Here is a 15728-nt window from a genome sequence, read left to right as displayed (position 1 = left end):
GGTCTGGGGTATAGTACTGGACCCTGAGTGAGAAGGTTCGGAAGATCTGGGAGCTTTCAGGGAGGCGCTACTGACAGCGCCTTCAAGGTCACAAACCAAGCCCTCCTCAGCCACTAGGAGAAATAGGCCCGGGGACTGGCTGAGTTTCTGAATAACTGGAGGAATCAGTGCCAGAGGTGGGAAGGCGAAAGCCAACTGGAAGCTCCAGTTCTGTGCTAGGGCATCCAGGCCCCCTGACTTTCTTTCCTGACAGAGACCGAAAAACTTATTTTCTGTTCTTTTGATTGGCAAAGAGCTGTATCTCTGGGCAGCCGAACTTCTGAACCAGCACCTGATATATTTTTGGGTTCAGCTCCCATTCTCCCTGCCTGACCAGTTGGTGGCTGAGGAAGGCTTGACAACGAGACCACCTTGCACTCAACCCAGGTCAGGATCTCCATTGCTAAACCTAGAAGGGCTGTGGATCTGGTCCTTCCCAATGGTTCAGATAGGCTACAGCCATAGCGTTGTCTGAGCAAACTTGTATTTCTTTGCCTGCTTTCAAAGGCTTTTAAGACTTCGCCCACCACTCTGCGCTCCATGAGATTGGAAGAGGACCTGGCTACTCCCTTGTCTCAGGTTCCCTGAGCCTTTGTATTTCCTAAGTGCATTTAATGCATCCCTGGGCCCTGGTGTTTGTTGTGACCTTTAGTGGGTCCCACTAAGTCGAGGGTCTGCCTTTTTCCAGATTGCTTGGAACCGACCACATCTTCAGGGATGATTTTACCTGAGAAGTGATGATTAGGCTTTTGTCTAGGGATTTGTTCCTTTTGTCCCAAGAGGAACGATGGAAAAATTGAAGGTCTCTTGAGTGCAGTTGTGCTCAAACCACAGCTGGAATGCTGGCTGACATGAGTCAGAGGACCCTGAGGATCTCCCTCCTGGAACACACGGAGGCTCCCATGAGCCTTTTGGTGGCTGTGACTCCAGGAAAAGTTTTGAGCCCAAGAAGCTACCCGGTAGCCTAGGTAGGTTTGGACCTGAGCTGGTTCCAGGGATGATTTCTTCTTGTTTACCAGCCAGCCTAGCTTTTGCAGGACAGAGATCGCCTTTTAGGTGTCTGTTTCCACCTGAGCGGGTGATGGACCAAAGATGAGCAGGTCATCCAAGTAAGTTATTAACGCTATCCCTTGGAGATGGAGATAGGCTACTGCCTCTGCTAGGATCTTCATGAAGATCCTTGGACTGGCTGCTAATCCAAAAGGGAATTCCCTGAATTTCCAGTGGAAAACCTCTTCCTGGGTTACCACTGCAAATCTCAGAAATGCTTGGTGTTACAGGAATATCGGAACATGTAAATAGGCATCCCTGAGATCCAGGGTAGTCATGAAAACATCCTTTAACAGGTTCTTTCACACGGAGTAAATACTCTCCATGGAAAACCTCTTATATTCTAGGAATTTGTTTAAGTTCTTGAGATTTATGATAAGGTTATACTTCCCTGAGAGGTTGGGTGCCACAAAAATGTGGGAGTAGAAGCCTTGGTATCACTGTTTTTTTTTGGTACTGGAACTACCACCTGTTGTTCCAACAATTCCTGAATGCCTTCTAATAGGGCCTTCTTTTTAATGCATCCTTGGGAGGATGTGTTAGCGCAATCATAGGTGGAGGCTTTGATGAGAACTCTAGGCGGAAGCCTTCTCTGATCAAACTGATGTATGGACTGTCTAAAATGATCTCCCACTGGGAGATCTAATGAGGCAGCCTGCCCCCACCTTGATTATGGTGTCACTTGGATTCTTTGGTACTTTGGCCTGGAGAGGGAAAGAGTAAATAATCTTTTTGCCTACCTCTACCAGAACCCCCACCTTCTGTAGAGTTTTTTCTTGGATTTTTGCTGACTTTGTCCCGAAGGGCCTTGGAAATTAATTTCTGTGCCTTTCCCATCTGGGTTTGACAGAAAATGTCTTCCTTTTTTCTGAGGACCTGGTCAAAACCTTATCCAAACCTGGCCCAAACAGCAAAGATCACACAGCTTGGTCTTTGAAGTAAGATCTCCTACCCAGGCTTTAAGCCATATGGCCCTCCTGGCCCAGTTAATCAGGGCACCTGTTTTGGCTGAGGCTTTCACTAAATCCACAGCTGCATCTACCAGGAAAGCTACAGCCTTTCCTATTACTGAAAGAGAATCCAGAACTTCTTGAGACTTATTACCCTATGAGAGGTGTTTATTAAGTCTTTCTATCCAGAAGTCTGCATTCCTGGCAACACAGGTTGCCGCTAAGGTTGGCGTTATAGTGGAGGAATTGGCCTCCCATGCAGGAGCGTAACTAGAAATCACAGGGCCCCATAGCAAAATGTTGTATGCCCCCCCCCCCCCGCAAACATCCCCCCGCACAAAAAAATTAACTAATGCCATTGAACAACAGATTACCACACCCATGTTGCACAGTACCCAGGCAACAGCTTATATTAATAAATATCGAACAACAAAGTATGAAGTATACTGTATGCAGCCCCTGAAGGACAACCATTGCTGACCTCCATACCTTCTAACCAATTTCTGTTCTGTTATATAAAATGAAATAGTTCAACTCACTATAATGCAGAATCAGTGGGAGCCCTGAGAGTGTCACTTGCCACCATTGCCTGCCACCAGATGCAGATTGTCACTTGTCACATGTTGCGGAATGTCCCCTTGCCACATGTTGCGGATTGTCCACTTGCCATGTCCCAGATTGTCACTTGCAACGTCCTGGATTGTCACTTGCCAAACATTATGGATTGTCACTTGCCATACATTATGGATTGTCACTTGCCACACATTACAGATTGTAACTTGCCACATCACCTGCCACACGCTGCAGATTGTCCACTTGCCATGTCACCTGCCACCAGATGCAGATTGTCACTTGTCACACGTTGCAGAATGTCACCTGCCACATATTGCAGATTGCCACTTGCAACGTCCTGGATTGTCACTTGCCAAACATTATGAATTGTCACTTGCCACACATTATGGATTGTCACTTGCCACATCCTGGATTGTCGCTTGCCACACATTACAGATTGTAACTTGCCACATCACCTGCCACACGCTGCCACACATGCCACCAGATGCAGATTGTCACTTGTCACACGTTGCAGGATGTCACCTGCCACATATTGCAGATTGCGACTTGCCACGTCCTGGATTGTCACTTGCCACATCACCTGCCACATCCCAGATTGTCACTTGCCACGTCACCTGCCACACATTATGGATTGTCACTTGCCACATCCCAGATTGTCACTTGCCACACATTACGGATTGTCACTTGCCTTGTCCTGGGTTGTCACTTGCCACACATTACGGATTGTCATGGATTTTCACTTGCCACATCAACTGCCACACATTACAGATTATCACTTGCCACGTCACCTGCCACACATTACGGATTGTCACTTGCCACATCTCCTGCCACACTCTGCGGATTGTCCACTTGCCACGTCACCTGCCACACGTTGCGGATTGTCCACGTGCCACATCGCCTGCCACCAGATGCTGATTGTCCTCTGCCACATGTTGTGGATTGTCCACTTGCCACGTCCCGCATTGTCACTTGCCACATTGCCTGTCACACATTACGGATTGTCACTTGCTGTGTCACTTTCCTGCTGTGTCACAGAGTCAGGCAGCAGATTATCAGTCAGGCAGCAAAGAGATAATGTCCTCTCTCTGCTTCCCGGCTGCCTGCACAGTGAGGGGGGAACTGCACAGCAGGGATACAGGGTGGGCGCTGGCCAGTGAGAGATGATGTCATCTCTCTTCTCTCCCGCCCGCCAGCTCCCCAATTGACCAGCCCGCTCACGGCCATGCTCTCACCCACAGACCCATCTGCGCTGATAACCAGTGGACCTACCCACTCTCACCCACGGACCCGCCCGTGGACCTGCCCACTCTCACCCGTGGACCCTGTCCTCACTGGGCCCCACTCGGCTGCGGGCCCCATAACGCCTGCGTGTGTTGATATGGCGGTAGTTACACCACTGCTCCCATGCTTTTTTCAATGAGGACAGACATTTTTGATACCTGAAAAAGAGTGGCGTTCAACTTAGGGACCTTTAGAATTCTTCAGTTTCCTCTTCTTTGAATGCAAACCTTCTTTTCCAAGTCTTAGTTTTGACCAGACTCCTTTCAGGAAACTCCCATTCTTGGACTAAATCCTTCAAGGATTGGTGTAGGGGAAATACCCTTGACTGTTTTTTCACCAACACCCTGTACATGTTATCTTGTGCAGAGGTTTATTCAGCTGGTTAAGGTATCTCTTCAGTGGCATAGGTAGCCTGAAGGAATCCCTCCAAGTCCTCCAAGCCAAAGAGATGTCTGTTTAGTCTGAGATCTTCCACATCACTATCCAGACCCTGATTAGCCTCCTCTTCTGAACTGGGCTCAGATTTTGCCTGGCTTTCTGTATCCTCCACCTTTTTTTTCTCCCTGGCCTGAGCTGGGGGGAGTCCCTGAGATAGAGGCAGAAAGCTACTTGAACTTGGTTTGGCCAGCAAACTCTCCTGAGAGAAGGGGCCCTCTTTAGTTCCTCTGAGACTACTACCTGAGGGGGTGGGGGGGGGGGTGGCTACAGAGGTGTGGAAAAACTGTATAGTGGCCATCATTTCCTCCTGTACATTTTTAAGGAAATCTTTCATTAATCATGAGGCCTCTTTCCCAGCCAGTTTGTTAATGCACCGATAACAAAAAGGCTTGGTATGAGATTTAGACAATCTTTCTCCACAATTACCACACTTTTTAGAGGCGCTAGTGCTAGCGGATGTAGAAGGTGGTTTATCAGAGTCCTCCTGAGCTCTGCTTGGGGAATTTGCAAGAGAAGAGGAAACAATCAACAGTTACTCTTCCTGTCCCCTTTAACATGGCTGCAGGCCTCTATCCCCAGAGGTGAGAGCGTGGCAGTACACCAGGGACAACTAAGGGCTAGCCTGGTGTCATCCCTCATAATAGATAAAAGGCACTTAACCCTGACTTGCTTTTGCCTGTCGCCACCTGCACTGCCTTTCCATTCTCCTTTTCTATGAGGTGGGTTGTGTGCGACTTTCAGGTTCTTGCAGCTCGCTGAGTCCTGGTACAAGCAGGAAAGCTTCAGCCTCCGCAGCCATGTGGGTTTGGTGTCTTCTCCACACTTTAAACCAACTTCCTGGGTCACTTTGGGTGCACTCCACCCTCTTCCTGAGCATTGGGTATGAGGTCCTCCCCTTGATGTTTTTACACCACCCGGACTCCAGAGAAACTACGCCTGCTGCACAGAGGAGACGACAGGAGGAGACTCGAGTGGTGTGCAACGGCGGGGGATTTGGCTACACCCATGCGCCTGCACAGTGCCGTGGTGGCGACCTGTGACTGAGATGGCAGGCTAGTGCAGCCCTCACCGGCCCTCCTAAACCTGGCCCACAGGGGTACCATCCGACTCTCTTAGGCATATGGTCAGAGAAAAAAAAAAATTTAACTGTGGGAGAAACACAATCAATACTGAGGACAAGGGGTAAGGTGGGGCCTTTTAAGCAGCTGCAAACTAATTGTTTCCTGTAGGGAGGAGCCTATCAATATCTTATGTGTTGAAGGGGGCCAAACTTCCGGGGGGGGGGGGGAGGAAGCAGACAAGCGGAAGTTCCACTTTTGGGTGGAACTCTGCTTTAAGCTTTGTGACATGGTGCATTAACCTGCTGGAAGTAGCTATCAAAAGATGCTGCAGTCTTAAAGGGTTGGATGTTATCAGCAACAATACTCAGGTAGGCCATGGCCACGACCACCAGCCTGAACTGTTGATACAAGGCAGGATGGATCCATGCTTTAATTTTGTTTATGCCAAATTTTGACCCTACCATCTGAATGTTGCAGCTGAAATCGAGACTCTAGATGCCTAAATGCATTGAGTTACTGCAATGTTATTGGCTGATTATCAATTTGTGTTACCAAGCAACTGAACAGGTGTACCTAATAAAGTGGCCGGTGAGTGTGTGTATGTATATACCATATATATTTTATTGTTCTGTTAAAGCGTATATAAAGTCAAGAAGTTTATATATTGAAGCTTACCAGTCCTTAGATGTGGTGGCTTTTTTTAAACTTTATTTTTACCTGGTGATCCTGCCAGTAACATAATTCCCATCCTAGGGTGACAACACACGCTCACCATACTCTTTCTATGGTGGAGCAACATTGTTACCCTAGAACAGGGCCATGGAACACTCACCTCCCTCCTAATCTCCATAAGATGGAGAGAGGTGTTCTGTAGTCTTCAAAGATAGCGGAGAACAATGAAACTGAGAAGAGTAAACCCCATGCAAAGAGAACAAGTTAAGCGCAAAAATTTTTAGCAAGATGCACAGGTTTTTTTTAATGCATCAAAAGGATATAACAAAATTATTTCAATATTATATTTAACAACTAGGTGCACGCGCTATAGCCAAAAAACGGCTACAGTGAGGCGCTCAATTGCCAGGAGGGCGTCCCTGGACATCCTCCTGTTTACTCCTTTCCTGCACACCACCGCACATCAGGGAAAATCTGTGTTGGCCATGTCCCTTGGACATGGGCAATCACAGATCATGCTAAATGGCCAATCACAGCGGCCATTTAGCACTTGATCGGCGTGTCCAATGAGAGATGATCTCATATGTAAACATATGAGATCATCTCTCATTGCTGGCTCTCCCACCTCACACAGAGACTGCGTGTGAGGAGGGAGAGTGACCTGTGCTGTAGAGTGAGTGAAAACTACATAAAACATAATAAATACAGTGCCATCTGTCCCCGGTGCCACCTATCAGTGCCACCTGTCAGTGTCACGTGCCATCTGTTATCAGTGTCACCCGTCATCAGTGCCACATATCAGTGTCATGTGTCATCAGTGGTAAGTATTAGTTCCATCTGTCATCAGTGCCACATATTAGTGCCATCTCTCATCAGTGCCATGTATTAGTGCCATCTGTCATCAGTGCCACATCGGTGTCACGTGTCATCAGTGCCACATATTAGTGCTATCTGTCATCAGTGCCACATCAGTGTCACGTGCCATCAGCCATCATATTAGTGCCATGTCATCAGTGCCATATCAGTGTCATCAGTGGCACGTATCAGTGCCATCTGTCATCAGTGCCACGTGTCATTGTCCTGGTGCTCCAGGTCCTTCAAAAGTGTAATAGGTAGTCAACAAGTTAGATGTGTAATTTATGCTCCTAGAACATCCGATGGTGCTCCCTGCATGTTGGACCTCTCTATGTGGCTAGGCTGTGAAAAAGCCCCACACATGTGATATCGCCATACTCGGGAGGAGTAGCAGAATGTATTTTGGGGCATCATTTCTTCATTTTGCAAAGAATTGATGGAGAAAATTACAACATCAAAAACCACACCATGCATCTTACTAAATACCTTGGAATGTCTACTTTCAAAAAAAGGGGTCTTTGGGGGGTATTTGTACTTTCCTGGCTTGTTCGGGTCGCAAGAAATGATAGGCCACCAGTACATCAGGTGTGATACATTTTTTATGATTTGCACCATAGCTTGCAGACTCTCTAACTTTTACACAGACCAAATAATATCCACTAATTTGGGTTATTTTTACCAAACATATGTAGCAGTATAAACTGTGGCCAAAATTTATGAAGAAAAATTAATCATTTGCAAAATTTTATCACAGAAACAAAGAAAAATTTGTTTTTTTTTTCAAAATTTTAGGTTTTTTTTTTCATTTATAGCGCAAAAATTAAAAACCCCAAAAGGTGATCAAATACCACCAAAAGAAAGCTCTATTTGTATGAAGCAAGGACAAAAAAATAATTTGGGTACAGTATTACATGACTGAGTAATTGTCATTCTAAGTGTGAGAGAACTGAAAGCTGAAAATTGGTCTGGGCAGGAGGGGGGTTTAAGTGCTCAGTAGGCAAGTGGTTAAGAGACCAAAAAGAAGCAAATAAGAGATTTATTGTCAGGTTTTGTATACACATATACTTCTTTTTACAACAGTGTTTCTATCTGTATTTGTAATTATCTATATACATGGGGGCAGTTCAGAGCAGTAGTCCAGCAGGCTAACACCTTGAAAAGAATGCAATCTCAATGCAGCTGATATCTTAACAGTTGTTAGGCAGGGTACTTGCAGTAGCTAATCTATCTGGCCTCTAGTAGCTAACCTAAACATCTTTCCATAAAAATAAAAATAAAAAAAATAAATAAATAAAAGGAAGAGGAAGGTTCTAAGTATGCGAAAATAATGTCAAATATTACCTTAAGATAAACCCTAGAATAACTTAAAATTGTGCTCACTGATAATAAATTATCCTTTCCTTTAAAAATAGGTATGGAAATCTAGCAAGCTCGACTTTATACTACAGAAGAGCAAATTGGTATTAAAGCCAACCATGGCCTGTTCTATTAAGTTATCATATCCGTGAAGCCATCAGCAACGTCAAAAGCTTAGCTTAGAAAATAGCTTTCACAGACAAAGACCTGGCATGCTTTCTATACAGCTGCATTCTGCACATTTCTTTATTTGCCCTGTCAGATTCATCTTATGCTACATCTAAAATCGAATGTGTTTAAGCATGCCATGTTTTGAAATTTGTCAATTTCTAGTGGTACTCTTTTTTTTTAAAGACTTGCAAATCTTAAGGGACAATTTATTTCAAGATGTTGCTGAAAATATCTAGTGACTGACTGCGTGTCTCGTGAGGATCGACTTAGTGCTATTGTGCACTGCCATCTGTTAAGAAATGTATCCTCTTGTCTTTTGGTTCGGGACCACAGATGGAAAGTTTCCCCTTGCTTGATAATGCTGACAATAACTGCCAACAGCCATTTATTTGTGGTCAATAATGTTAGAATCTTAAAATACAATAGTCAAATGTGGACTGGTTTTTTAAAAAATAAAAATGTTTCAAAAAGATTTTAGAATCCCCAGCGGGATACCTTAGAAGCCAAAATGTTTCCCATTGGCATAATAACAAGAGATGTCTACAGAGAGTTAATTAATTAAATCTCTAAAGGCAATCAAATATGTTGACGGCAAGTAGTTGGATTACCCCCAGTTAAAATTAAAACTGACATGTTTAGGCTTTTATTCTCTCTGCCTGGAGTGACCCAAAATCAACAGGACACTTTCTCGGGGGAGCGCACACTTCTCGGATGTATTAAATGTTATTCACATTTAATAAATACACAGAAAACAGTACTGTATATTATGAGATCCATGCAGTATTTTCTTCTCCCTGGTCATGGAGTATGTTATTATACCTTTTACCAACCCCCCATTATCTACACATATTTTACAAGTCATTTCCCATATGTCCATATTATACCAATTATCATCATGCCATACCAACAATTGCAAATATGCTTAAATAAAACACAGGAACTGCAAGATGACAATGTTATGTTCCATTTCAATATTTTGTATTAAAGTTTCAAAAGATTAGAACAGTAGTGTGAATATTATTCAAGTGCAAAATTAAGTAAGTACTTGCAGCGCAGGTGGGAAAAACCTTTGAGTAGCATATGTAAAAGGCATTAATGACAAGCAACATTGAAGTTTGCATACAAAAGCAGGGCAAAAATACCATCAACGTAAGTTAAGGAGTATAGGAATTGCTGATGGTCTCAACCATGTGGGACAAACCCCAATGAGCAAATGCGAGGTGCCAGCCAGATGCAAAACACAGAAATATGTTAAAAATTACCATCCTCGTACAAGATGATCTATATCAATTTTTAAGCAGTCAAAGCATCATCAATGGAAAAACAGGAGAAGAAAGAAAAGGGAAGAAGAGAAAGGAAAGGAAAAAGAAACAATCGCAATAGCCATCTTAGCTGCCAAGGACATAAAGTATATCAAGGTCTGAGTGTGTCAAGGTATCCCATCAATTGGTTTATTATGTAGAGCTGGGGTTTTTTAATATAATTCTCATGGTCACAGAGTGTATCAGGCATTGAACTCTTATCTAGAAACGCTTCACTTTATTGTACGATCACCACGTTTGGTACATTGTTCCCACCTGCCTGCATCCCTGGAAGCAAAGTGGCGATGAGCCCATATACATTTTCGACAAGCACTCGGGTATAATCAAGAATGTTCCTTGTAGCCTGTTTCAATAAGGGAGACATTCATGATGCCTTTAAAAGTTCTAACTGACCAGGCCCTCCAATCCTCCTCATCTATCTCCATTCCCACATCCTTTTCCCATGCAAACATGTGGGTTAGTTTGCCAGTGGAGTTAACAATTGTCTATATAATTCTGAGATTCCACCCTTCCGAGACTCACATCAGTAGCACCTGCTTTTGAAGGCTGTCCATGCCACAATATAATTTGTAAGATATTGCAATTAACGGAGATAGTGTAAGATTTGTTGTAAAACAATAAGATTCGGAGGCTGGCATCTCAAGCTGCTGAGTAAAATGAGAAGCAGGATAAATGCCCCTATGGTCAAGGAAGTGTCCTTTGCAATAAAGGCCTTTATTCAACCACCACCTAAAGTCAACGGAGGCCAGGCAGAAATATTGGGTTATTAAAAATAGGCACAACAGGAGTGTGAGAAGATTAGATATATTTGAGAGTATTGGATAAGCTGGGTGGCCCTGAAATATTTTCTAAGGTCCAGAACTCCCAACTGACCTAAGTCTTGCAATGTGTAGAGTGTACACTGCAACAGTCTGTGACCCCTAGGGTCCAAATAAACCTCATGAGCTTATTTTGAAATATATGAAGGTTAACGGCTGGGACAGATAATGGCAGCATGAGAAAGTAGTGCTTGACTGGAGGAGACTACTATGAGAAACAATGGAAATGGGTTTAGGGGACGAGAAGCAGCCGTAACAAATGGTACGCATAAAAAGAGCTTACCCCTGAAGGCTTAAGATTATTAATTAGAGTGCGGGCTGTCCATGGCGTTTGGGGCAAGGCAGGTGGGTAGGAAGATGAAAGAGAAAAGAAGAGAGATCCACTGAAAAACAGGAAGAGAGAGCCAAAAAAAATTAAGTTTTCAAACAGTAACACAGATGCAGGAAAACCTGGAGCAGACATATAGCATAACTTCTCAGGACTCAAAGGTCAAGAAAAAGTATACCTTCGCTGGGGTGGAGTATGTTCTGAGTCCATGTCAGACAAAAAAACAGACCAGCAGAGATGGAGTCAGAGTGGGGTATTGTGCACACATACAAGGCCTATGCTGAATATCAACAAACATTATATGCTTCTATATGATATCAATCCTCAGACTGAAACTAAAACATAAAAATTAACTGACTTAAAAGTAAAACTTACAGGACTGGCCATATCCCAATTGTGTCAGAGAACAAGTTGTTCCTGATGCTTCAGCAAAAACAGGCTGATTGTACACAAGTTGATCTGTAGATTGACTTGTGTAGACCAGCCAGCCCATACATGGATCAAAATTCAACTAGTCCCTGCTGAACCACAAATTTCTGTCCATGTATGGGTAGATTTAATATTTACATTTTCAAAGTTGAATATGTGAATTATTGTCAAATCGCCAGGGTATTGATCTTAATACTTAATATTGTGTTATATGTGGAAGACAGATAGTGACAAGTCCCTCCACCTTCATGCATATTTTATGCCTTTTGCCAACCAGTTGTCCTCTCTGTCTGAATTTGAACCTCACTATCCTCAAATTAAGGTCTCCTTAATTAAGGTGAAAAAAACCTGCTGAATTTTAACCTGTAGAATAAGACTATTTTGGGCCATTTGCTTGTTGAGAGGTTATGTCTCCCCAAAGTACAGGTTTTTGCATTCTTTGGTACACTGCACATAACCAGTTATTTCACTGGTGTTTGGGGGGTGGGGCTTTAGGATGTACAAGCTTTTTAGGATGTCACTCAGACACTCTGTCTACATACAAGATTACTATATTGCTCTGTGTGTTCTGCTTCTCCCCTCTGTTCAATGGTCCCATGATTTGGTTTAACCTTATGGATTTTTTACCAAAAGCACTGTCTGGGTAGCCACAAACCTTTCCTTTAAATTATGTGTTAAAGGTTTCCATCTCAGCCTATTGTTGGAGTGTTTGAATAACCTTCAGTTTGTTTTCCAGTGGGTAGGTCTGCTGTAGACCTAAATGTCACCTCCCTCTTTGACATGTAACATACAGTCTATTTGGTATTCTGTGCCTTTCCTATGCAAATTTGATATTCTTGTGCATTGAGTGCATGTGTTTGCTAAAAGCTTGTATTTACGATGATCTATTGTTGACTTGCAGATCATCCACATACCTGAATCAATGACTTGCCACTTTTCCTCCTAAAGAGTTCTCATATATACTTTAACATCTCTACCTCGCTAACACCTATGCAGACTTCCTGAAACCAAGGATAAGACTATGCAACAAGAACAGGCTGGTTCCACAACTTTCACAGCTACCATCCTGTTCTTGGACAGTCAACATCCATCTGCCCTCACACTCTCCATAGTGATTGAATTAGGATGTCTGTGCTACCTGTGTGAATATAAATGCTGAGGTATATTCCTGACAGTTAAATTCAGTTGAATTTGACAAAATACTAATGGCTACATAATGACTTTAATAAGTGAGGTTTTTTTTTTTTTAGAGCAAACTTTTTCATGCATACAATTCTTCAATTTTTTGTCTTATTTAGAATCTGTTGAAATTAAGCTGTTTTTGTAATCTTTACCCAAGGATAATTTTCTCATCTAAGCATGCATTTCACCCACAAAACATTTGTACATGCGTCAAATCCTTATATTTTCTCATATAACAGTTGTTTAATCACTACAAGCCTCATGAATGAATTGGTATTTTATCTCATGAAGCTTTATTTTGTCTTCACCAAGCTTTCCTTCAAAAAGGCCATTTCGTTAAAGGTAGACACCGACTTTTACAGTGTCTTGAGAAAGTATTCATACCCTTTGCAATTTTCCACATTTTGTCATGTTACAACCAAAAACGCCAATGTATTTTATTGGGATTTTATGTAATAGACTAACACAAAGTGGCACATAAATTGTGAAGTGGAAGGAAAATGGTTTTCAACATTTTTTACAAATAAATATCTGAAAAGTGTGGTGTGCATTTGTATTCAGGCCCCTTTACCCTGATACCCCTAACTAAAATATAGTGGAACCAATTGCTTTCAGAAGTCATCTAATTAATAAATAGAGTCCCCCATGTGCGTAATTTAATCTCAGTATAAATGCAGCTGTTCTGTGAAGCCCTCAGAGGTTTGTTAGAGAGAACTTAGTGAAGAAACAGAATCATGAAGGCCAAGGAACACACCAGACAGGTCAGGGATAACGTTGTGGAGAAGTTTAAAGCAGGGTTAGGTTATAAAAAAATATCCCAAGCTTTGAACATCTCACAGAGCACTGCTCAATTCATCATCCGAAAATGAAAAGAGTATGGCACAACTGCAAACCTACCAAGACATGGCCGTCCACTTAAACTGACAGGCCAGGCAAGGAGAGCATTAATTTAGAGAAGAAGCCAAGAGGCCCATGGTAACTCTCAAGGAGCTGCAGAGACCCACAGCTCAGGTAGGAGAATCTGTCCACAGGACAACTATTAGTCGTGCACTCCACAAATCTGACCTTTATGAAAGTGTGACAAGAAGAAAGCCATAAAAAGTCCCGTTTGTAGTTTGCGAGAAGCCATGTGAGGGACACAGCAAACATGTGGAAGAAAGTTCTCTGGTCAGATGAGACCAAAATTTTACTTTTTTGCCTAAGAGCAAAACGCTGTGTGTGACAGAAAATGAGCAATGCACATAACCCTAAACACACCATCTCCACTGTGAAACATGGTGGTGGCAGCATCATGTTGTAGGGATGCTTTTCTTCAGCAGGTACAGGGAAGTGGGTCACAGTTAATGGGAAGATGGATGGAGCCAAATACAGGGCAATCTTAGAAGAAAACCTGTTAGAGTCTGCAAAAGACTTGAGACTGGGGCAGAGGTTCACCTTCCAGCAGAACAACGACCCTAATATACAGCCAGAGCTACAATGGCATGGTTTAGATCGAAGCATATTCATTTGTTAGAATGGCTCAGTCAAAGTCCAGACCTAAATCCAATTGAGAATCTGGGGCAAGACTTGAAATTTGCTGTTCAGACCCTTCCATCCAATCTGACAGAGCTTGAGTTATTTTGCAAAGAAGAATGGGCAAAAATGTCACTCTCCAGATGTGCAAAGCTAGTAGAGAGATCCCCAAAATGACTTGCAGCTGTAGTTGCAGCGAAAGGTGGTTCTACAAAGTATTGACTCGGGGGGGGGGGGGGGGGGGGCTGAATATAAATGCACGCCACATTTTTCACATATATATTTGTAGAAAATGTTGAAAACCATTAATCATCTTCCTTCCAATTATGTGCCACTTTGTGTTAGTCTATCACATAAAATCCCAATAAAATACGTCGGCGGTTTTGGTTGTAACATGACAAAATGTGGAAAATGTCAAGGGGTATGAATACTTTTTCAAGGCACTTTATGGTACTAATTAAACATTTCTGCCTGGTGTTCTGCTTTTAAAAAAAAGGCTTTACGTGATGTATAACCTTTAAAAAACTGAAAAAACAACTAACATGGATAAAGGCAAAATACTGTGTGTTAAATAAGCTTAGATACCAATGATCCCAATCGTAAAACAAAAGGGATCAACCAAATTCCACAGCACCGGAGCACATTTTAGCATGCCTCTAACTAGAACCAAAATGTGCCAACATTTCTCAGTATTAACAAATATGAAAGTCTCATCCAATAGCCTATGGCAATGACAATGAAGTGTGAAAGGACAGTTACTCCTGTGCATAGATGTTCAAGATAAAGCAGGTTCTACCTTGGTGCTACAGTGCTTGTACTGCGTCCAACTTATAAAACCAAACCATTTATCTCCCAGCAGGGAATGATTGTAGCAACAGATTGACATATTTCAGATCTTTACCCCCTTTTTCTGTAGCGAAAATGGTGCTTAGAAAGTACCTTCACTGAAATGGAAAACGGGTAATGCACAAATACAGATTACAACATCTTGGTGCCATAATTTTGTTTACTACTATAAAATGGTGCAGATTTAAAGTAAAGAAAGAGAAAAAAATGAAAACTTTGATATTTTTGTGGCAGTGACTTTTAACGGCTCGCTATCCTGACAAGGGGGCCCTGGAAAACCACAGGTAGGTCCCTTTTCAGCCACTTAAAACGCCTTGTGCTGCTTGCTAACTGTAAAGAGTCAGAGCTCATTCCCTCTCTGTTCTCATGCCAGACACAAGGGAGGGGTGGCAGGCAGGCTTCCAAAATGACAGGTGGTGAGGGGGAGGGAAACAGAGCGGAAATCTTTTTATCCACCTGAAAACAGCAGAAATACGCCACAAATGTATCCGAATGGGTCCAGACGATCTGAAACGTGTGAACTCCCAGCCTCTTTAAAAAGTAGGACATGGTGTTAAAATGAGCAGTAGCTACTGGAATCACTAAATACAGCCATTTAACACTTGTGCTTCCTTTTCCTAGGAGAGCAACTACCACGCAGTCCAGTACCTGACAAACAAAATCATACAGATTGACAGCAACGTTTACATGTAGAAAAACAAGAACCAGTGTATAATGAAAGCCGTGGTATTCCCCCAGATTCAGGCCTATTAAGTTGAGACATGAGGAGGAGGAGGAGGAGGAGGAGGCCACACACGGGAACAAAATCTCAACTTGCTCCAGATTTCTTGCCAGAGGCATTAGGG

General features: G+C 42.9%; 1 protein-coding gene across 2 annotated transcripts in view; it reads right to left on the bottom strand.

The window, feature by feature from the left end:
* Positions 1–15728, bottom strand: part of CNPY1 (canopy FGF signaling regulator 1) — a 217620-nt gene that overhangs the window by 112348 nt on the left and 89544 nt on the right. The window lies entirely within an intron of this gene.

This window comes from Lithobates pipiens, unplaced genomic scaffold (assembly GCF_037356315.1).
Source record: "Lithobates pipiens isolate NorthernLeopardFrog02 unplaced genomic scaffold, aLitPip1_a1.2 Scaffold_19, whole genome shotgun sequence".
In the NCBI taxonomy this organism is placed as follows: Eukaryota; Metazoa; Chordata; class Amphibia; order Anura; family Ranidae; genus Lithobates; species Lithobates pipiens.
The sequence above is the reverse complement of the archived record's forward strand: the minus strand, read 5'-3'. Positions and strand labels throughout refer to the sequence as shown.